We start from the raw sequence: 24,255 nt of genomic DNA, 5'->3' as shown, positions 1-24,255 counted from the left end.
GTGTTGATGCACACACACACATAAATCTTTTTTTTTTTTTTTCCCTCTCTCCACTGAGGGGGTCTTGATAGTGATTAAGATTTAGAGAGTCTAAATAATGGGGCCATGCTTCATATTCTTCAAATTATTGCAGATACTACATTTAATTAAAGTTGTTGTGAAACACAGTGTGCCCAACAGATAGCAGAAACACAGAATGCATAAAATGGTCTGCATATGAGTCATTGAGTCTCCCTTCTCCATATGGCTTTCTGGGCAGTTTGGCTTTAAATGTGTTGGCAAGATTCCTGAACCCTTGTCACACATGGGATTTACAGAAAATTGGAAGAGCTGGCCCTGGTTGTAGTTCTTCAGGTTAAGAGAGAAGGAGTTAAAAATATTATTGACTCCCCCACTGAAGAGACGATAAAAAGACACTCCCTCAAGATATGCAGTCATATTCTTCCTCCCTTTCTCACGTTGCCAATTTGGATTTCACAGAAGCATGACTGGTCAACTTAGAGACACTCCCAGAGCAAAACAAAAGTACTCAAGAAGAAATTTTAGCATTTGACCTAAAACAAATCCCAGTTCTTTTCTGGAATTAAGTTGAATGCTAGGTTCCTAGAGGATAAGGCTGGTTTATGCTATTTTTTCCTTTCTTCCTTTTTTTTTTTTTTTTAATTTAAGAGTTAAGCACTGCAAAGAGGCAGTTTCAAGATCTTTGCTGAGAACTGAAACCTGGCTTCCCTTACTCTGCCTTTGCTCAGACTTTTAAGCTCCAGTTTGAGACCCCTCTTCCCTCCTGTCTCACACAGCCTGGAGCCATCCCAGGTGCTGCCCCTTCTCCTTCTCCAGGACTATTTCCCTGGGGACCAGCACTCCTGGGACCTACTCTCTCAGTAGCACTAAGGCCCCTTCTTCCCTTATCTTTCTGTTTCCATATGTCCCAGCCCTCCTCCCCTCAGAAATCCAGCGCCAAGCTGACTCCATAACCACACACCAAAAAAGCTTTACTCTGAAAATCAATTACGTAACTTGGACCAACAGTAAGTGTTTAAATGGGGGACAGAGGACGGGGTGGGGAGGGGAAAGGATAGTTTAAAAAAAAAAGGAGGAATACGTTTTCGTTCCTGATGTACTTTCAACCTGTTTATTTCTGCCTGCACCACCCCCCAGCGACAGAAACCTTAAGTGTTTTTTATATACTGTAGCGCTTGCTTTAGGTGTGAGAAATACTCTACCACTTTCTGAACTAATGGGAAATAGAACAACTTGGAATTTACTGGTAGCAGCAAAGGAAAGGAGCTGTCACAAAAGGGACACAAGGAGTCCTCATGAGCACAGACATATCCCCAGATGTCTAGTCAGACACCTCCTTCACTCTCCTGAGTCTAAGCTTCCTCTCAAATCTACTATGTAAGACCCCCTCCCCCCAGGGGGATAAGAGCTGGAGAACGTCCTGTTGCTACTGAGGAACTGGATGTGGACTAGAGGAGGAAGATGTACACCACACAGTTTCAGGGCGATTAAGCTAGATAGGACTGTGTGAAAACCCAGCCAGTGTCATCATTTTCCTTAAAACATGTGTTTTTGAGTTTGAGTCAGACTTTAGTGCGCTTGAACCAGGTGGCTTGGGTTTGAATCCCAGTTCTACCACTTTTGAGATGCATGGCTTTCAACAATTTATTTAACCTCAATTTCACATTTATGAAACAGGGATAATGTTTCTATCTGCTTCACAGAGAACACTTTCTGGCACTATACGAGCCTGTTAAATTAAGGATATAAATAAACAAACATTTTGGAAGCGTTCTGCACACATGAGTAACTGCAGGCATGCAACTGCTGTCCATCTAAGAAAAGAGTAATGGCTGTCTTTGTTAGGACCGTGGCCACACTGGCAGGGCTGACCATTGGGAAAGTCTTCAAACCACACAGTGCAGTTCCAAACTTTCAGGCCAACTATGGCTACCTTTTGCCTAAAGAAGGAGAAATTGGTGGCCAAAGTTTACATTTGACAATGTCTATCAGGAAATCTTGCTGTAAAATGCGATTGACCACTTTGAGAAGGGTCAGAAAGGTAAAGGTTCCAAAATGTTAACACAACTATTTGGAAACAGAAAAAAATGAACCAAATAAGTTTGTTGCTGTGTTTCAAGCTTTTAAAATATCCAATTAGGTTTTGTTTTGTTTTGCTTTGGTTTACAGAAGTAAACCTTTGTTTGGGTGGCCATCTTAGGATCTATTCTGGCACTGACTTTTGTCACAGTGTGCAAACATTTTCTTGCTTTGTATTTTCTCTGGGTAAACATACAGGGAATGTGATTTTCCATATGTACTCTGTCATTTGCATTGCTTTGGGGGATTTGATTAGTCTGAGATATAAAAGAACCCTGAGTCAGGATAAACCCAGCAACTAACTTTCTAAGTGATATTGAGTTGTTCCCTCTGGACATGCAATTTCTCTGTATTACAGATTTACCTCTCCTTAAAAAAGCAAAAACAAAACCATGATATGTTCCTCCTGGTACTTTTTATGTTATTAAAGCAAAAGTGGTTGCAAATTCCTTTTAACATATTTCAAAAATAATTCTTCAACAACCTATATCTATACTCTGCTTAGGGCTAGAAGAAGAAAGAAACGGAAGATTAATGGCACACTTATGAGACAAAGCAGAGGAAACTCTTGCCCTCAAGATCATCAAAACCTAAGACATGTACACAACTACCTATAATGTAGGCCAGACCACATAAATGCTAAGCAGTGCTTTAAAGTCCTCTGAAAAATAATGCCCTAACTAAACATAATCACCCTAAACTCAGAGTATGAATGATGCTGTTATTACGTATTTCTACTGTCTTCCATCTATTTTATGGTGTTCTTTGATCCATTCTTTGCATTTTTCTTGTCTGAAAGTAATATTCTTGATATGCTTAACAAGGAGACCCCCTCCTTTGTTCCTAGATGCCTTGGCTGCTGACCAACAAAAGCCATTGAAAGACTTAATCCTCTAAGCTTGGCACCACATCAGTCTGGAAGTCGTTTACATGCAGAGTCCTTTGGAGTAAATACTCATTAGAGGTTCCGTTGGCTTATTTGGTCACCCACATTTTGCAGTGGGTGGCCCAATTGGTATCCTCATTATTTTATTTTCCACCCCTGAAAATTATCCAGATGTAGCAACCTGACGCTATTCCCTTTGGTACTCTAAATCTGTTGTAAGCAGCATCCATTCATTTGTGATGCTAGTTAATAGATCCAAAGAAGTAAGGGTCTCAGACAGGTAATGCTATAATAAATTTTTAGCTAAAATACCTTTTTCAGTGCAACTCCTGAAATGCAATCTGAGTACTTCCAAGAGTAATTTACTAGTAATTTCTCATACCTGAGGATGCAGAAAACTGTGTCATCTCCTTTCCTCCCTCTCTCTTTCCCTGCCCACACCCCTCCACACTATCTTTATGTAAATGAACAGACCAAATCACAAGGTTTGGATTTTATCAAGGTTATTGACAAATTATACAGCATACTTTTTCTTGTACTACCTAGGTACCTAGAGCTTCTTGATGAGTACTTAGGTCAGTGAAACAGAGTCTCTATGCTGTCCTCTTTCTGGGTTTAGCAATGAAAGTTCTGAAGGGAAAGAAATCAACTAATGTTTCCTGACTACGTATTAAGTGCAGAACAGAATAACATTAAAACAAAAGGCAGTTAAATTTTCCTTCCTCTTGCTGAGCTTGCATCGTAATGTACTTAGTCATTCAGTCTTGTCCAGCTCTTTGCGACCCCATGGACTATAGCCCGCCAGGCTTCTCTGTCCATGGAATTCTCCAAGCAAGAATCCTGGAATAGCTCGCAATGTCCTTCTCCAGGGTATCTTCCCAACCCAGGGATCAAACCCAGGTCTCCTGCATTGCAGTGGATTCTTTACCATCTGAACCATTAGGGAAGCCCAAGAATACTGGAGTGGGTAGCCTATCCCTGGAACTTCCTGACCCAGGAATCGAACCATGGTGTCCTGCATTGCAGGTGGATTCTTTACCAGCTGAGCTACCCGGGAAGCCCTTATTCTTGTAATAAGGCGAGTGTAAGTAAGTCAGTACTTTTTTCTTCATAATTGTTATGATATGCATATGCAAAATACTTACAACAATACCTACCAGATGGGGTATTTATTGACGTATGGATTAAAACAATATCGTATCTAAGGCTTCCCTAGTGGCTCAGTGATTAAGAATCCTCCTGCCAATGCAGGAGACACAGATTCTGTCCCTATCCAGGCAGAACCTACATGCCATGGAACAGCTAAGTCCATATGCCACAATTACCAAGCCTGTGCTCCGGAGCCCACAAGCCGCAGTTACTGAAGCCTGAACACTTCAACTCGAGAGCAGCCCCCGCACACACAACTAGGGAAAATCTCACACAGCAATGAAGATCCAGCACAGCCAAAAATAAACAAAATTATTTAAAAAATAATAACGCATATAAAGTTCATAGGTAGGACAGTTGCTGGCTTTTTTTCTTATAGGTACCAATATCTGAGAAGGTATTGCATTCTTTTCATATGAATTAGCGTCAGTTTTCAGTAGGAAAACACAGTTTTTATTTTTAGAATTTATAGAACTCTAGAATTTGTTGTTAATTTTCCCTTGGGCTGTGGAAATGGAAAGGAGAGGTTGTGTTCAAGGGCAAGGGAATGTGAAATCTAAAACATATTGGGCCTTACATTGAATATTTGCATCCATTATTTCATTTAATGGATGGAAAGAGTAAAGAATCTGCCGGCAATGCAGGAGACCTGGGTTTGATCCCTGGGTTGGGAAGATTCCTGAAGAAGGAAGTGGCTACCCACTCCAGTATTCTTGCCTGGAAAATCCCATGGACAGAGGAGCTTGGTGGGCTATAGTCCATGGGTTCGCAAAGAGCCTGGACCCAACTGAGCGACTTTCACTCACTTTGATCTCATTTAATACTCAAAATAATCATACAAGATGCATATTGTTCTGTCTGTTGTACAAAAAAACATAAAATTTGGGCCAACAAAAGCTAAATAAAGAGCCAGGCAAGTTCATCTGGCTCGAAAACTCACGTGTTTCCCATTCCTTGAGTTCTGATTAGCTTATACTTAATATCATTTTTCCAAAGACAAGAGGCATGTAGGAAGCATCCTGTCATCTTGTGCAAAGTCATACAGTCTCCTGGATTTTAACTGCCACTAAGATTTAATAACTGCGTGAAAAAACAACCAGCGAGGTATCCCCCCGTGTACCATAAATAGGCCACTCCATGGTAAATTACACACTCATGACTTATCCTAGAAGGAGCTCCACATCGCTGTTAGACACTGTTGCTGACCCAAACCTTGAGGCCTTGCACGTGTTCAGGATCTGCTCTGCTAAGTGTGTAGCACACTTGGCAGAAACCGTGCTGTTCCCATCCTTACTACTGACTTACTCAGACTCCCTGCACCCGTCCACAGATGCAGTTTCTGTCTTTCCTCGTCTGTCACAGTGTCCAGGTGTTTGTTTGTTTGTTGAACCTGGATGTTTAACCCCATAAGACTTTTCCAAATGGTCAAAAAGATTCATAAGGGGATAATACATAAAACTCGTCACTTTACTACCACAAGTCTTAAATTTTTCACCCACAAACCTGAACGTAAAATTTCATGTTGGTGGATATGTTACAATTTCTGCTACATCAATCTTTATTACAGACAGCTTCTCCCATATAGGATGCTGTAAGAGTTCTAGAATAAAGTTTTAATTTTAACAACATAATTTCTGATTTTGTTTCCCTATGAATGTGACTTGAAACTCAGCACATTCTGAGACACTAGCAATATTAATTTCAATTTAGGCCATACAGTTGTATATTTATAATAGCTATACATCTATATATTTACATATATAGGTATATACTTCTAGATATCTGTGTTTATATATACATATATTAATATGTATATATCTATCTAGTCATATATTATTAAAAATTATGTTTAAATATTTAGGCTCAAACCTTTTAAACTTCTTTTTTGCATGCTATAGTGTGACTATAAATCTGCTTACCCATAAAGTGAAGCCAGTGGAAGATATATAATTTGACTTTTATTCAGCCTCACACTAGATATATCATCATAGAAGTGTAACAAGTAATAATTCTTTGGGTGTTCTTTTTTTTTGACACAAGTAATAGGACTTTTCTCTCCTGAGGGATTCACTGCAATTAAACAGAATAATTATGTGCTAAATTCTTTGTAAACAATTTCACAGAACATTCATTTATCAGACATATTAAACAGATTCTATGTGTATAGGAGAATAAATGTACTGTGGAATCATTGCTACTTTTAATAATGCTGCTGATTGTAAGTAGGCTCTGTGTGCTGGGTACAGACACATGGAGAATGCAAAGGTATATGAGGAGCAGTCTAAGCCATCATGAAGTTTCTTACATAATAATATTAAGTTGGCACTATATACCATTTTTTAAATCCATATATATGATCTCATTTTATCATTATAGCAACAACATGAAGTTCAGTTCAGTCCAGTTCAGTCGTGTCCAACTCTTTGTGACCCCATGAACCGCAGCACCTCAGGCCTCCCTGTCCATCACTAACTCCCGGAGTCCACCAAAACCCATGTTCATCGAGTCTGCCTGTTATTGTTGGCCGCAAAGCCCAGCTTTATGACGTTACTTAGTGGTGCTTTTCCATGATTATTCCCAAGGGAAGAGACTTTTCCTCTTCACTGGACTATTTTAGTGTTTGTTTTTTTTTAATGTTTATTTATCATTCTCTTTATATGACACTAATTTAAAATATTTGTGCTTATGTATATTCTTACCTCCTCAGATAAATTACAAATTCTTGGAAATCAAAACGTACACAGTTTTTTTTCTTTCAGATTACTGCAGCAACTCGGACATTACTGGTATATGCCATGAATATTGGGAAATCAGCAAAACATTGTCAATGAATCAAAACATATCACTCTAATGACACATTTTGTAATTCCAATATTATAATCAACACAATCTGAAGGTTTGGAGTATTTCAATGTATGACAATGATGAAACCCTGTAAAATGACGTTCATTCTGTTTTCACTTTATTTGCTTATCTTCTTCCTATTTCACCAGAATAAAATCTCTATGAAAGAAAAAATGGCTACTTTGTGTAACATAGTACTCCTATTTATTTATTATATTTAGAAGGAAGGAGACAGGGAGGGAGGGAAGAAATGATGTATAAGGTCTGTTTGCATAAATCACCACGTTTGCTACAGAGACACCTGTGCCTCATTCCCAAGTCCCCGGTGCTCCCAGTACAGCAGATAGAAATAAACCCAGACGAGCCAAGGCTGCTGGCACTGAGCACACAGTACAAGAGAGAGGGGACCGAAAGGTCTTACCTATCTCCATCTCTCTTTTGCTCATCAATTAAATGAGGGTTATGAAAGTGCAAAAATGGACCAGCAAAATACTGATTTAGGTGTTTGTTTTATAAATATTTAGAAAATATAAAGGTGTGCCTTCCACATACACACTCATCATCAAACTTCATAGCATGAAGGTGTTTACAGCCACAGCGAAGACAGTGTAGATTATGTAAAGCAGTGGCCAAAAAGAGAAAGAGGAAGGGAGGGAGAAGGAAGGAAGAAAGGATAAAGCATTGTCTTAGGGTAATTTTTAAAATTCAGTGAAGAAAGGATTGTCTTTTCAGCAAATAGTATAAAAGAAATTGGTTATCCCTAAGAGAAATAATAATCATCTTGACCTAAATTGTACATCTTATAAAAAAAATTTACTCAAACTAAATCATGCATTTAAATGTAAATGTAAAATTATAAAACTTTTAGGGAAAAAGAGTAGGAAGAAACTTTGGGATCTAGGACTAAGCAAAGCGTTCTTCAATCTGACACAAAAAAAATCATAATCCACAGAAAGAAAAAAATGATAAATCAGACTTCATCAAAACTTAAACATTTTGTTCTATGGAAGATGCTATTAGAAAGATTGAGAGACAGATGATAAGAGTAGTTGAAATTGTCTGCAAACTATACCTCTGCCAAAGGTCTAGTATGTAGACTATGTAAAGAACTCTCAAAAGTCAATAGTAAAAAAGCAAACCATACAGTTAGAAAGTAGGCAAAAGACATGAAGAGATACTTCAACTAGGAAGATGTAAAATTGGCAAAACGCATCTGAGAAGACATTCAACATCACTGTTTATCAGGGAAATGCAAATTAAAACTACAGTGAGATAGATAGCGGTACACACCTATCAGAATGGTTAACTTTTTTTTTTAATTAGTGACAACACCACATTTTGGTGAGTATGCAGAGATACTGGACCACTCATGCATTGGGGATGGGAATTTTAAATGTACAGTACTCTGACATTTTCTTGAAAAACACAAATGTAACTATCATACAAACTAGCAATACATACTAGCATACAAACTTCTGGACTTTTATCCCAGAGAAATTAAGACTTCTATTCATATGAAAACCTACACACAAATGCTTATATATTCTTTTTTTTAATTGTGGGAAAATATACATAAAATTTAGAGTTTTGACATGTACAATTCATCGGCATTAAGTACATTCACAATATCATGCAATCATCAATAGTATTCATTATCCCAAACAGAAACTTCACCCTCATTAAATGATAACTCCCCATTTCTTTCTGTTCTTCAGCCCCTGCTAACCTCTATTCTACTTTCTGTCTTTGTGAATTTGCCTATTCTTGGAAATTCATATTAGTAAGTGAAATTGTACAGTGTGTTCTTTTGTGTCTGACTTATTTCACTTAGCATAATCTTTGCAAGGTTCATCTGTGTTGTAGCATATACAGAACTTCATTCTTTTCTAAGGCTGAACAATATTCCATGCTAATATACATACATACATATATATATTTACACATACACACACACATATATATACACACATTTTGTTTATCCATTTATCTGTTGATGTACATTGGTGGTGTTTTTACCTTTTGGTTACTGTGAATAATGCTGCTATGAAGATTCATATACAAGCTTCTGTAGCAGCTTTATTCTGAATAAACAAAAACTGGAATTAAACCCAGATGTCTTTCAACTGGTGAATAATAGTTAAACAAACTGGTATACCCATACCATGGTATACTACTCAGCAATAAAAAAGATGAGTTATTGATACATATAACAGCTTGAATGAAGTTTCAGAAAAGTATGCTAAGTGAGAAAAGCCAATCTCAAAAGATTATATACTGAAAGATTCCTTTATGGAACATTCCTGAGATGACAGAATTTGGGCAAGAGAGAAGCGAGTGTGACTATAAAGGCAACACGGTAGATCCCCACGGAATGTAAATGTTTGGTACCTTGGCCTATATCAATGTAAATATCCTGGTTGTGATATTATGCTGTAGTCTTATGATACCACTAAAGGAAGCTGGGTAAAGGATACAGTAAATCTCTCATTTATTATTACTGCTTGAAAAATCTAATTGTCACTCCTTAACTGAAGAAAGGAGAGAAGAAAGGGAGGAAGATGGGAGAGGATGAAGAAAGAAAGGAATTTCATTCAGATAGTCAAATATACAATACAAAGTCAACCTGAATCTTTGATCAGGACTCAATTTAGATCCCAGATGATGCTGGATCAGAGCAACCAAGGCAGCAGAGCAGAAAGAAACTCTGCTCACCTCCTGTCATGAGTACACCGAACCTACAGCTATCGGCAGAATAACCACTGATGAAAAAGACTGGAACCTCCTAGAAAAGATCTTCTAGGAGGTAAAGAAGCACAGCCCAAGACAGGCAGGCAAACCTGTGATATCCAATCCCATACCCTCAGGTAAGCAACCCACAAACTGGAGAATAAATATATTACAGAGGTTCTCCAACAGGAGTAAGAATTCTGAGCCGCATGTCAGCTCCCCACCCCACCCCAGCCCAGGGGTCTGGCACCAGGAAGATGGCCAAGCCCGCAGGGCCTAATAGCAGGAGCCCCACAGGACTGGGGAAAATAGAGACTTCAGTCTTAGTGGGCGCACACAAAATCTCATGCACACAAGCACCCAGGGCAAAACAAGTAATTTGATAGGAACCTGGGCCAGTCATTCCTGCTGGTCTCAGTCTCCTGGAGAGGGATGTGTCTGTACTGGGAGTGGGTGGGGACTGCAGCTCACCCACAGGATGTAGACACTAGTGGGAGACATACTGGGGACACCCAAATGCAAAAACCCTCCTGGCAGCTACATATCGGCTCAGTAGTACCCAGACCTGGCCCTACCGATGGCCTGTAGGCTTCAGTGCTGCAGGGGACACCACACCAAATAACGAACTGGCTAACAGACTGGCTGCCTAAAGACTACAGAGCCCACAGCTGCTCCCAGACATGCCGCTAGACACGGTCCAGCCCACCAGAGGGTCAAGACCCAGCTCCACACATCAGTGGGCAGGCACCAGCCCCTCCACCAGGAAGCTGCACAAGCCTCGAGACCAGCCTCACCCACTACAGGACAGACCCCAGAAGCCAGAAAATGGTGATCCTGTAACACTGGCCAGACTGTCCCCTGTGACCAGCTGGGCCCTGGCCTTGCCCACTAACAGGCCAACACAACCTTCAGGACATTCCAGACCTCATAGCCAGCTGTGTCAGGAACGCCTCACCCCAACAATCTGAAGAAAGCTCTGGGACTCATGGGTCCTATAACCAGACTCCAGGAACCAACTCTGCCTGCCAGTAGACTGGCACTAACCCCAGGTTCTGTCTTCACCTGCCACTGAGTGGGCAACAGCCCCCAAGTCTTTGGGGACCCTGACTCTGCCCACTGGTAAGATGGCACTAGCCCCAGGGCCCCTAGGGTTCTTCAACCAGCCACCTTGTGACCAGACCCCACTAAACAGCAGCCAGCAGCATCCACACAAGTCAGGACCTGGCAGCCAACCAGACTAGGAGCCAACCAAGCCTAACAGACTGCCCACAAAGCCAGCCTGCCACTAAAGGAAGGCCCCCACAGCCTGTTCAGGGGAAATCCCTAGAGCATATAGCTTGGGTGACCAGAGCGGGGTGCACTTCTGGGACCCATAGGACACCTCCTACAGAGCGCCACTTCTCCAAGGTTGAGAAATGTAACTAACCTACCACATACATAAAAATGCCAATAGCAACTTAGACAAAATGAGGTGGCAGAGGAATATGGTCAGATGAAGGAACAAAATAAAACCCCAGAAGAAGAACTAAGTAAAGTGGAGATGGGGGGTCTACCTGAGAAAGAGTTCAGAGTAATCATCTTAAATATGATCAGAGACCTTGGGAAAAGAATAGAGGTAAAGAGCCAGAAGTTAGAATTTTTAAACAAAGAATTAGAAAATATAAAGAACAACCAGGGATGACAAATACCATAACTGAAATGAAAAAATACTCTAAAAGGAATCAACGTTTCCAGCTAGTCAAGCTTCTTCCACATTGCCCCCTAAAGGTAGCTCAGACACTGTGTGAATACTAAGATATTCCCAGATTAAATATCCAGAGTGTACTACACAAAGTACAACTATAAAATGGCACAATTTAAAATTTCCTTCAACCCATGTTTATTTAGAGAATCCCTCAAAAAGTTTTGACAGGCATTATATCTTGACACTATGTAGCTACTACCTTCAGTTCAGTAGGAGTTTCTCTTACTAGAGATGTTTCATGGAAGCAGAGGGCATAACTTGGGTTCCTTTTCATATTGAATGAATATTTTGCTTATCAATGAAAATTTCCAATGAGGGAGATAACTTTGAGTCTATGTTAATTGTTGGAGGCTTTGCTATGAAGGTGCTAATCATTTAGTTTTTTTTAAATTTGTTTTTTATTGAAAGATAATTACTTTATAGAATTTTGTTGTTTTCTTTTTTTTTTCTTTTAAGGATGGGGAACACATGTATACCTGTGGCGGATTCATTTTGATATTTGGCAAAACTAATACAATTTTGTAAAGTTTGAAAATAGAATAAAATTTAAAAAAAATATGGAACGCTTCATGAATTTGCGTGTCATCCTTGCGCAGGGGCCATGCTAATCTTCTCTGTATCATTCCAATTTTAGTATACATGCTGCCGAAGCGAGCACTAGAATGTTGTTGTTTTCTGTCAAACTTCAACATGAATCAGCCATAGGTATACATATATCCCCTCCCTCCCTTTTGAACCTCCTTCCCACCTCCCTGCCCATCCCACCCCTATAGGTTGATACAGAGCTCCTGTTTGAGTTTCCTGAGTCATACAGCAAATTCCTGCTTGGCTATCTGTTTTATGTATAGTAATGTAAGTTTCTATGTTACTCTTCCCATACATCTCACACTCTCCTCCCCTCTCCCCATGTCCATAAGCCTATTTTCTATGTATGCTTCTCCATTGCTGCCCTGTAAATAAATTCTTCAGTACCATTTTTCTAGATGCCATATATGTGCATTAGAATACAATATTTATTTTTCTTTTTCTGACTCACTTCACTATGTATAATAGGTTCTAGGTTCATCCACCTCATCAGAACTGACTCAAATGTGTTCCTTTTTATGGCTGAGTAATATTCGCCAGACATCCTGGAATGTGAAGTCAAGTGGGCCTTAGAAAGCATCACTACGAACAAAGCTAGTGGAGGTGATAGAATTCCAGTTGAGCTATTCCATATCCTGAAAGATGATGCTGTGAAAGTGCTGCACTCAATATGCCAGCAAATTCGGAAAACTGAGCAGTGGCCACAGGACTGGAAATGGTCAGTTTTCATTCCAATCCCAAAGAAAGTCAATGCCAAAGAATGCTCAAACTACTGCACAATTGCACTCATCTTACACGCTAGTAAAGTAATGCTCAAAATTCTCCAAGCCAAGCTTCAGCAATATGTGAACCGTGAACTTCCAGATGTTCAAGCTGGTTTTAGAAAAGGCAGAGGAACCAGAGATCACATTGCCAACATCCACTTGATCATCAAAAAAGCAAGAGAGTTCCAGAAAAACATCTATTTCTGCTTTATTGACTATGCCAAAGCCTTTGACTGTGTGGATCACAATAAACTGTGGAAAATTCTGAAAGAGATGGGAATACCAGACCACCTGATCTGCCTCTTGAGAAATTTGTATGCAGGTCAGGAAGCAACAGTTAGAACTGGTCATGGAACAACAGACTGGTTCCAAATAGGAAAAGGAGTATGTCAAGGCTGTATATTGTCACCCTGCTTATTTAACGTATATGCAGAGTACATCATGAGAAACGCTGGACTGGAGGAAACACAAGCTGGAATCAAGATTGACAGGACAAATATCAATAACCTCAGATATGCAGATTACACCACCCTTATGGCAGAAAATGAAGAGGAACTAAAAAGCCTCTTGATGAAAGTGAAAGTGGAGGGTGAAAAAGTTGGCTTAAAGCTCAACATTCATAAAACAAAGATCATGGCATCCGGTCCCATCACTTCATGGGAAATAGATGGGGAAACAGTGGAAACAGTGTCAGACTTTATTTTTATGGGCTCCAAAATCACTGCAGATGGTGACTGCAGCCATGAAATTAAAAGACGCTTACTCCTTGGAAGGAAAGTTATGACTAGCCTAGATAGCATATTCAAAAGCAGAGACATTACTTTGCCAACAAAGGTTCATCTAGTCAAGGCTATGGTTTTTCCAGTGGTCATGTATGGATGTGAGAGTTGGACTGTGAAGAAGGCTGAGCACCGAAGAATTGATGCTTTTGAACTGTAGTGTTGGAGAAGACTCTTGAGAGTCCCTTGGACTGCAAGGAGACCCAACCAGTCCATCCTAAAGGAGATCAGTCCTGGGTGTTCATTGGAAAGGCTGATGCTGAAGCTGAAACTCCAGTACTTTGGCCACCTCATGTGAAGAGTTGACTCATTGGAAAAGACCCCAATGCTGGGAGGGATTGGGGCAGGAGGAGAAGGGGATGACAGAGGATGAGATGGCTGGATGGCATCACTGACTCGATGGACGTGAGTCTGAGTGAACTCTGGGAGTTGGTGATGGACAGGGAGGCCTGGCATGCTGCTATTCATGGGGTCGCAAAGAGTCGGACACGACTGAGCGACTGATCTGATCTGATCTGAATATTCCATTGTGTATATGTACACAATTCTTTATCCATTCATCTGTTGATGGACATCTAGGTTGCTTTCATGTTCTAGCTATTGAAAATAGTACTGCAATGAACAATGGGATACATGTGTCTTTTCCATTTGGTTTCCTCAGGGTATATGCCTAGGAGTGGGATTGCTGGGTCATACAGCAGTTTTATTCCTAGTTTTTTAAGGACTCTCCATACCATCTTCCATAGTGACTGCATCAATTTACATTCCCACCAACAGTGCAAAAATGTTCCCTTTTCACCACACCCTCTCCAGCATTTATTATTTGTAGACTTTTTGATGATAGCCATTCTGACTGGTGTGAGGTGTTATCTCATTGTACTTTTGATTTACATTTCTCCAACAATGAGGGATGTTGAGCATCTTTTCATGTGTTTGTTAGCCATCTGTATATCTTCTTTGGAGAAATGTCTGTTTAGGTCTTTTTCGCATTTTTTGATTGGGTGGTTTGTTTTTCTGGTATTGAGTTGTATGAGCTGCTTGTATATTTTGGAAATTAATCCTTTGTCAGTTGTTTCATTTGCTATTATTTTCTCCCTTTCTGAGGGTTGTCTTTTCACCTTGCTTAATTTCCTTTGTTGTACAAAACATTTTAAGTTTAATCAGGTCCCACTTGCTTACTTTTGTTTTTATTTCCATTACTCTAGGAAGTAGGTCATAGAGGATCTTGCTTTGATTTATGTCATTGAGTGTTCTGCCTATGTTTTCCTCTAAGAGTTTTATAGTTTCTGGCCTTGCATTTAAGTCTTTAATCCATTTTGAGTTTATCTTTGTGTATGGTATTAGGAAGTGTTCTAATTTTATTCTTTTACATGTAGCTGTTCAGTTTTCCCAACAGCATTTATTGAAAAGGCTGTCTTTTCCCCATTGTATAGTCTTGCCTCCTTTGTCAAAAATAAGGGACACAGAGGTGCAAGGGTTTATTTCTGGGCTTTCTATCTTGTTCCATTGGTCTATATTTCTGTTTTTGTGCCAGTGCCATACTGACTTGATGACTGTAGCTTTGTAGTATAATCTGAAGTCAGGAAGGTTGATTCCTCTAGCTCTGTTCTTCTTTGTCAAGATTGCTTTGGCTATTCAGGGTCTTTTGTGTTTCCATATGAACTGTGAAAATTTTTGTTCCAGTTCCCTGAAAAATGCCATTGGTAATTTGATAGGGCTCGCACTGCATCTGTCGATTGTATTTGGTGGTATAGACATTTTCACAATATTGATTCTTCCTTTCCAGAAACATGGAATAACTCTCCATCTGTTTATGTCATCTTTGATTTCTTTCATCAGTGTCTTATAATTTTCTGTGTACAGTTCTTTTGTCTCCTTAGGTAAGTTTATTCCTAGACATTTAATTCTTTTTGTTACAATGATGAATGAGATTGACTCCTTAATTTCTCTTTCTGATGTTTCATTGTTAGTATATAGAAATGCAAGTGATTTCTGTGTATTTATTTTGTATCTTGCAACTTTGCTAAATTCACTGATTAGCTCTAGTAATTTTCTGATACTATCTTTAGGGTTTTCTATGTACAGTATCATGTCATCTACAAACAGTGAGAGCTTTACTTCTTCTTTTCCAATCTGGATTCTGTTTATTTCTTTTTCTTCTCTGATTGCTGTAGCTAGGACTTTCAGAATTATGTTGAATAATAGTGGTGAAAGTGGACAGTCTTCTGAAAATGGTTGATAGAATTCCCCTGTGAAGCCATCTGGTCCTGGGCTTTTGTTTTTTGGGAGATTTTTGATCACAGCCTCAATTTCAGTGCCTGTAATTGGGTGGTTCATAATTTCTATTTCTTCCTAGTTCAGTCTTGGAAGATTGAATTTTTCTAAGAACCTGTCCATTTCTTCCAGGTTATCTATCTTATTGCCATATAGTTGTTCATAATAGTGTCTTATAATCCTTTGTATTTCTGCATTGTCTGTTCCAACCTCTGCTTTTTCATTTCTAAATTTGTTGATTTGAATCTTCTCTCTTTTTTCCTTGATGTGTCTGGGTAAAGGTTTGTCAATTTTATTTATCTTCTCAAAGAACCAGCTTTTAGTTTTATTAATCTTTACTATTGTTTCTTTCCATTTTTTTCATTTATTTCTGCTCAGATCTTTATGATTTTTTTCCTTCTACTAATTTTGGGTGTTTTTTTGTTCTTCTTTTTCCAGTTGTTTTAGGTATGAAGTTAGGTTGTCTAGTTGATGTTTTTCTTGTTTCTCGAGGTAGGATTGTATTGCTATAAACTTCCCTCTTAGAACTGCTTTTGCTGCATCCCATAGGTTTCATCCCATGAAAACATGTTGAGTTTTCATTGTCATTTGTTTCTAGAAATTTTTTGACTTCCCTTTTGATTTCTTCAATAACCTATTGGCTATTTAGAAATGTGTTGTTTAGTCTTCACATGTTTGTGTTTCTTAGTTTGTTGTGTGTTTTTTTTTTCTGCAATTCATATTTAGACTCATAACGTTGTGGTCGGAGAAGATGCTTGATATGATTTCAATCTTCTTAAATTTAAGAGGTTTGATTTGTGACCCAAGGTGTGGTCTATCCTGGAGAATGTTCCATGTGCACTTAAGAAGAAGTTGTATTCTTCTGCATTTGGATGGAATGTCCTGAAGATATATCAAAGAGATCCATCTTATGTAATGTATAATTTAAGATTTGTGTTTCCTTATTAATTTTCTGTTTTGATGATCTGTCCATTGGTGTGAGTGGGGTGTTAAAGTCTCCTACTATTATCGTGTTACTGTCAATTTCTCCTTTTATGTCTGTTAGTGTTTGTCTTATGTATTGAGGTGCTCCTATGTTGGGTGCATAGATATTTACAATTGTTATGTCTTCCTCTCAGATTGATCCCTTGATCATTATGTAGTGTCCTTCCTTATATCTTGTAATCTTCTTCATTTTAAGGTCTATTTTGTCTGATATGAGGATTGCTACACCAGCTCTCTTTTGCTTCCCATTTGCATGGAATATATTTTTCCATCTTCTCACTTTCAGTCTATATGTGTCTTGAGGTCTGAAGTGGGTTTCTTGTAGATATATATATATATATATATATATATATATATATATAGGTCTTGTTTTTGTGTCCATTCCACCAGTCTATATCTTTTGGTTTGAGCATTTAATCCATTTATACTTAAAGTAATTATTGATATATGTTCCTATTGCCTATTGCTTAATTGTTTGGGGTTGACTTTGTAGATCTTTTTTCTTCTCTTCTATTTCTTGACTATATGAGTTCCTTTAACATTTGTTGTAAAGCTGGTTTGGTGGTACTGAATTCTCTTAACCTTTGCTTTTTGTCTGAAAAGCTTTTTATTTATCCATCAATTTTGAATGAGATCCTTGCCAGATAGAGTAATCTTGGTTGTAGATTTTTCCCTTTCAGTACTCTGGCTATTCCCTTCTTGCCTGCAGAGTTTCTGCTGATAGATCAGCTGTTAAGTGTATGGGGTTTCCCTTGTATATAACTTGTTACTTCTCCCTTGCTGCTTTTAATATTCTTTATTTGTGTTTAGTCTTTGTTAATTTGATTAGTATGTGTCTTGGCATGTTTCTCATGGGTTTATCCTGTATGGGACTCTTTGTGCCTCTTGGACTTGATTGACTCTTTCCTTTTCCATGTTGGGGAAATTTTCAATTCTAATCTCTTCAAAAATTTTCTATACCCTTTCTTTTTCTCTTCTTCCTCTTGGATCCCTATAATTCAAATGTTGGTGTGTTTGATATTGTCCTAGAGATCTCTGATACTATCCTCAGTTATTTTCATTATTTTTATTTTATTCTGCTCTTCAGGAGTTATTTCCACCATTTTATCTTCCAGCTCACTGATTAGTTCTTCTGCTTCAGAAATTCTGCTATTGGTTCCTTCTATTTTAATATCATTAATTGTTTTCTTTGTCTCTGTATGTTTATTCTTTAATTCTTCTAGGTCTTTGTAATTGATTCTTGCATTTTCTTCATTTTGTTTTCAAGGTTTTTGATCATCTTTACTATCATTATTCTGAATTCTTTTTCAGGTAGTTTGCCTATTTCCTCTTCATTTATTTGGACTTCTATGTTTCTAGTTTGTTCCTTCATTTGTGTAGTATTTCTCTGCCTTTTCATTATTTTTTCTTAACTTACTGTGCTTGAGGTCTCCTTTTCCCAGGCTTCAAGGTTGAATTTTTCTTCCTTTTGGTTTCTGCCCTCCTAAGGTTTGTCCAGTGGTTTGTGTAAGCTTCTTACAGGGTGAGATTTGTGCTGTTTTTGTTTGTTTGTTTGTTTTCCTCTATTGGCCAAGGCTGAGTGAGGAGGTAGTCCTGTCTGCTGATGATTGGGTTTGTATTTTTGTTTAGTTTGTTGTTTAGATGAGGTGTCCTACACAGGGTACTAAAGGTGGTTCAGTGATGCTGGGTCTTGTATTCCAGCAGTTGCCTGTTTGTGAGTTCTCACTATTTGATACCCCCTAGAGTTAGTTCTCTGGTTACTCAAGGGTCTTGGAGTCAGTGCTCCCACTCCAAAGGCTCAGGGCTTGATCTCTGGTCAGGAACAAATATTCCACAAGTGGTTTGTTATGGCATTAAGTGAGATTAAAACAATATCCAAAAATAAGAAACCAAAGATGAACCCCAAATGGCAGTTACCAAATCAGGCAAATAATAATTAAAATAATGGAATATACACATATACATATACACCCATGAGCACAGTCAAATATTCCAACAAAAATAAAAGTACAATAGATTGATGTGGCAAACAAAGGAAATCAAAAATTATATTTACCAGTTAAGAACAAAACTAGTTAACTAAAGCACAAACTGGGGGGGGAAAAAAAAAACTAAAGCAAGGTGCCGAGTGGGGAATAAAGCAATGAAAACAAATGTAACAAGTATGTTGAGAGGAAAGTAAAGAAAGAAAAGAAAGAAAGAATAGATATGCAAAGTTAAATAAAGGTAGATGAAAGTGAAAGTGAAACTGAAGTCACTTAGTCCTGTCTGACTCTTTGTGACCCCATGATTTGTAGCCTACCAGGCTCCTCTGTCTGTAGCATTTTCCAGGCAAGGGTACTGGAGCGGGTTGTCATTTCTGTCTCCAGGGGATCTTCCCAACCCAGGTATTGAACCCCAGTGTCCTGCATTGCAGGCAGATGCTTTATCATTTGAACCATCAGAGAAGAGGTAGATGAAGAAGATTTATATACATTAAAGATTAACTGCAAGGGGAAAAGAGCAGTAGGAAAGGCAAACAAAGGAATGAATGTAGAAAAAAATATAATAGGTTTAAACAAATTGAAAGTTAAAATTATAAAAAGAGGAAAGAAAAATAAGTGGAAGAAGAAAGATAAAAGGAAAACTCCACAGAACTACAAAAGCCCAATGTAGATGCAGAGGTTTATAAGACCAATAAAAAATGTGACTGAATATACACCCATAAGCAAAATCAAAACAGCCCAACAAAAATAAAGTACAATAGATTGACCTGTTGAACAAAGGAAACCAAAAATTATATCTACCAGAACAAAACTAACTAAAGCACAAACTGGAAAAGAAAACTAAAGCAAGGTGCCATTGGGGAATAAAGCAATGATAATAAAACTAACAAATATGTCAAGAGGAAAGGAAAGAAAGAATAGATATTCAAAGTTAAGTCGGTAGATGAAGATTTATATAAGATTCACTGCAAGGGGAAAAGAACAGTAGGAAAGGCAAACAAAGAAATACATGTAGAAAAAATATAATAGGTTTAAAAAATTAAAATTATAAAAAAAGAGAAAAAAAAAAAAAAGGAAGAAGAACGAAAAAAAGGATAAAAAGGAAAACTCTACAGAACTGCAAAGACCCAACATGGAGGCAGAGGTTTATAACAACAATAAAAAGTGTGATTGAATGTATACATATATACATATACACCCATAAGCAAAATCTAAACAGTCCAATAAAGTACAATAGATTGACCCAGCAAACAAAGGTAACCAAACAGTATGTCTAACAGAACAAAACTAACTAAAGCACAAATTGGAAAATAAAACTAATGCAAGGTGCCAATTTGGGAATAAAGCAATGAAAATAAAACTAACGAATATGTTGAGACTAAAGGAAAGAAAGAAAGAATAGATGTGCAAAGTTAAACAGAGGTAGATAAAGAAGATTTATATATATTAAAGATTAACTGCAAGGGGAAAAGTACAGTAGGAAAAGCAAACAAAGGAATAAATTTGGAAAAAATAATGATAGGTTTAAAAAATTAGAAATTAAAATTTTTAAAAGAGAGAAAAAAAAAAAAACTCCCTAGAACTGCAAAAGCCCAACACAGAGGCAGAGGTTTATAACAATAAAAAATGTGACTGAGATAAAAAAAAGAAAAAAAAAAGCTCAAAAGCCTAATTAGATTTCATAGTGCCAATAAAATTAACAACTACAAGAGTGGGGAGAAAAATGAAAAAAAAAAGAAAAATCCAAAAGAATCTACAGAACAAGTCAAACATAAGAATAATAAATGTTCTTCTGGAGTCACTGCTGCCAAGAGTCCTTTCCCTCTCTGGGAGTCACAGTCCACTTCACTTCCCTAGGATGCCCTCTAACACTGTGCTGATCTCTGGACCTGCTTTGGGGGCAGCTCAGATTCTGATCTGGTCCTACTCCTCTGTGTTCTTGCCTCCAATGTACACAACTATCGGAACTAGTGTGTTTTCTTTTGTGGGAGCTCTCAAGGACCTTTCATATAGTCCATAGACACAGAGTCTGCCTAGTTGATCACGTGGATTTAATCTGCAGCTTGTAGAGCTGGTGGGAGTGTTTGAGGTCTTCTCCTTAGTCACACTGCCCCTGGGTTTCAGTTGTGGTTTTATTTCCACCTCTGCATGTGGTTTGTCCACTGGGGTTTGCTCCTGAGGCTGCCTTGGAGGGCTTGGGTGTGCCCTTGTGAGGGCCAGGTGTGGAGGTGCTGCAGCTGCTTGGGTCTCAAGAGTTCTGGCAGCAGCAGGTACTCAGTGGAGTTGGCGCCTAGGGCAGCAGGAAATACAGTGCTCTAGAAGGGTATGGCAACCAGTATTGGCTAATACACTCCAGTATTCTTGCCTGGAGAACCCCCCTCCCTGACAGAGAAACCTGGCAGGCCACAGTCCATAGGGTCGCAAAGAGTCAGACACTACTGAAGCGATCCTGCACGCATAGGCGCAAGACTTTTTTTTTTGCTGAAGGCAATGGCACCCCACTCCAGTACTCCTGCCTGGAAAATCCCAAGGACGGAGGAGCCTGGTAGGCTGCAGTCCACGTGGTCGCAAAGAGTTGGACACAACTGAGTGACTTCCCTTTCACTTCTCACGTTCATGCATTGGAGAAGGAAATGGCAACCCACTCCACTCTTCTTGCCTGGAGAATCCCAAGGACGGGGGAGCCTGGTGGGCTGCCATCTATGGGGTTGCAGAGTCGGACACGACTGAAGTGACTTAGGAGCAGCAGCCACTGCCGCAGGAGTTAGGGCCCTATTAGAGTCTTTTTTCTAGCCTCTTGTAGCTGATGATCAGAAGGCCTCTTTGGCCAGTCTTTCTCCTTAGCTCCGCCCGTACATCACTCAGAGGGCTCTCTTGCCTGGGGTCCTTCTCTGTTGTTTGGTGCATCAGTCACTTAAAGGAGCACCCTGTGTGGGGTCCTACTCTGTAGTTCAGTGCCTCAGGCGTTTGATGGGCGAACCTCTCTATTGTTCAGCTGCCTGTGCTGGCATATGGGGAGAGAGACTCTCCCACGTGTGACTCAGCATTATTGCCTTGCTTCCATGGCTGCCTGGCTTTCCTCCACAGGCATTCCCACCACAATGGCCTTCCTCACATCCCCTCAATCCTCTGCAGTCAGCAGCAGCCCTCGCCCGGGGATTGCTCCACAATCCCTAAACTCCAGCTCCCAGCCACTGTGTCATCTGGGGTATGTATGCCTGCGGCAAGGACTGTCTGATTCTCATTCCATTTAGGCCACCACAGATCAGCTGTTTCACTCTCAGCCTTAAATGCTTCTCCTCTGACTCAGACAGTTGCCCTGATGTGGGGATTGGACCCCTGCTTCAGGTGCCCTGCCTGCTGAGGGCAGGTCCATGCCTACTAATACTCCTGTTTTTCCCCCTAGTTCCTTTGTCCTGCTGAGTTTGGCGTGGTTCTATGTATTCTTTTCCGCTGGTCAGGTACTCCTGTCTGCTCTCATCTGGTGTTCTGTATGCACTTCTGTGTCTGAAGGTGTATTCCTGATGTATCCATGGGGAGAGATGTACTCCACATCCACCTACTCCTCCGCCATCTTGTTCTCTGATCTAATCATTTAGTATTAATGGAAGACATTGTCAAGTGAAAGCAGAAGTTGAAAAAAAATAGAGATGGTTCCTTTTAAGTTTCTGGTATTGGCATTCATATCATAAGCAGTTTCAGGCCAAGTGTAAAAAGACTCTCGAATCTTAATGTTCTTTATAAAGTTACAAATTTCAATGTAGATTGGCAATCTTAGTGTGGGATAGCACTTTACCACAGAACATTGGTGGTGGTTTAGTCACTAAGTCATGTTCAACTCTGCCACCGCGTGGACTGTAGCCTGCCAGGCTCCTCTGTCCATGGAATTTCCCAGGCAAGAATAACTGAAGTAGGTTGCTACTTCCTACTCCAGGGGATCTTCCTGCCCCAGGGATCAAACCTGTGTCTCCTTCATTGGCAGGCAGATTCTTTACCACAGAGCCACCAGGGAAGCCCACCACAGAATGTATTTCTCTAAAAACTAATAGTTCAGGGAAGTGTTCTAGACTTCTGTTTGTACTTAGCTGAAAAGACTCATTCATACACACAACACACACACACACACACACCATCAGTGAACTCATGTCAGAAGAGTTTAGAGCCTCTCTAATTTGAAGCAGTTGGTACATTCAAAATATGGAAAGCCCAGGCTTCTAGAATCATCAGTACCTTCATTAAGAATCAGAATCCTTGATTTAAAAACGTTATTTAATATTCTCTTTGTAGGGGGATTTATATCACATAGCTGTTAGCACTTCCCCTATTGTTCCCAGAATGTCATGCATAAATGTCAACAACAGTATATTTCATTCATACTCTAAAATTAAATCCTTTATCCCACAATTAGCCATAATCATGACCACATAGACTATGATTTACCATAACTAAAATAGATGGCATGGGATTTATTGTTGGCTTATGTTTGAAAAACCAAAGGCATACTTTTAAGTTAAATAATTGCATGCAAACTATTTGGGACATAATTCCTACTTATTTTGTTTTCCATATATCTCTATCTAGTAGATAGCAAATTGTTACAATACCCCCATTAGTAAAATCTTAGGGACTGCTCTGTCTGTGTGTGTTTGAAATACATTCTTTGAAAACATAATGGGAAGAATAAATTAAATTATAAATTCTATCTTACTGATAATTTTCTCAAATTATCTTTATTGATAATTTATATGTACTGTTACTGTGTAGACCTATGTCAGTGATCTGATTTGAATAGCATAATCACTCTGTAAGGTCAGGAGCATGTAAAATACATCATTTCTTTTGCTTGTCCAACGCCCATACCTCTTTCTTGGGTAACATCACTCTGATGTTTTATTTAGGAACTCAGCCTCCCTCATTTACTACAGTTTGTCAGTCGGGCCACACTTCCTTTTCCTGCCTTCCCTTCATCAATGAAATGAAGTCAGTTCACTGACTCTTTCTGGGAGTTTGCCTCTTGAGTAGAAGAGCCAAAGGATGAAATCTGATAAGAAATCTTACTTTGGCTGAGGTGCCCTAATAATGCGCAAAAGGTCTTGTTTTCTAGAACCCTGGAGCTCTTCTGAGGCTCAGCTCATTCTTGCATTTGATTATTTCAGCTCTCTCATATCCTTATAGTAAATTCCTTTTTAAAAATAATTTTGTGTAGTCAAGAGTTGATTTCTGTTTCTTACACCTGAAGAACTCTACCTGCTATGCTGCTACCTTCTTCTTGCAGACAAGACAACTGAAGTATAGAGAAGTGAAGGAGCCGGGCCACACCCATACAACATCTGGACAACACAGCTAAACCCTGGTCTACCTGCTTCAAGCTCTCTTTTAATCCCTAAGTAACATTGCCTCTGTTTTCAGTTTCAGAAGAGTTTAGATGAGAGAG

The 24,255-nt window shown here is 39.1% G+C and overlaps 1 protein-coding gene, 1 long non-coding RNA gene and 1 other non-coding gene across 3 annotated transcripts in view; 1 reads left to right on the top strand and 2 right to left on the bottom strand.

Moving 5' to 3' along the window:
* The window catches only part of LOC112586240, a 381,631-nt gene extending 374,638 nt beyond the window's left edge, over positions 1–6,993 (top strand). The window contains exon 6 of the long non-coding RNA XR_003110685.3: positions 6,895–6,993. This is a non-coding gene — a long non-coding RNA (uncharacterized LOC112586240). The remainder of the gene's footprint in view (positions 1–6,894) is intronic.
* The window catches only part of DKK2 (dickkopf WNT signaling pathway inhibitor 2), a 126,927-nt gene that overhangs the window by 50,665 nt on the left and 52,007 nt on the right, over positions 1–24,255 (bottom strand). The gene's annotated exons all lie outside the window — the stretch shown is intronic.
* On the bottom strand, positions 12,002–12,108 carry LOC112586321. Its single transcript, XR_003110782.3, has one exon. It is a non-coding gene; the product is annotated as a U6 spliceosomal RNA (small nuclear RNA).

This window comes from Bubalus bubalis, chromosome 7 (assembly GCF_019923935.1).
Source record: "Bubalus bubalis isolate 160015118507 breed Murrah chromosome 7, NDDB_SH_1, whole genome shotgun sequence".
Classification (NCBI taxonomy): Eukaryota; Metazoa; Chordata; class Mammalia; order Artiodactyla; family Bovidae; genus Bubalus; species Bubalus bubalis.
The sequence above is the reverse complement of the archived record's forward strand: the minus strand, read 5'-3'. Positions and strand labels throughout refer to the sequence as shown.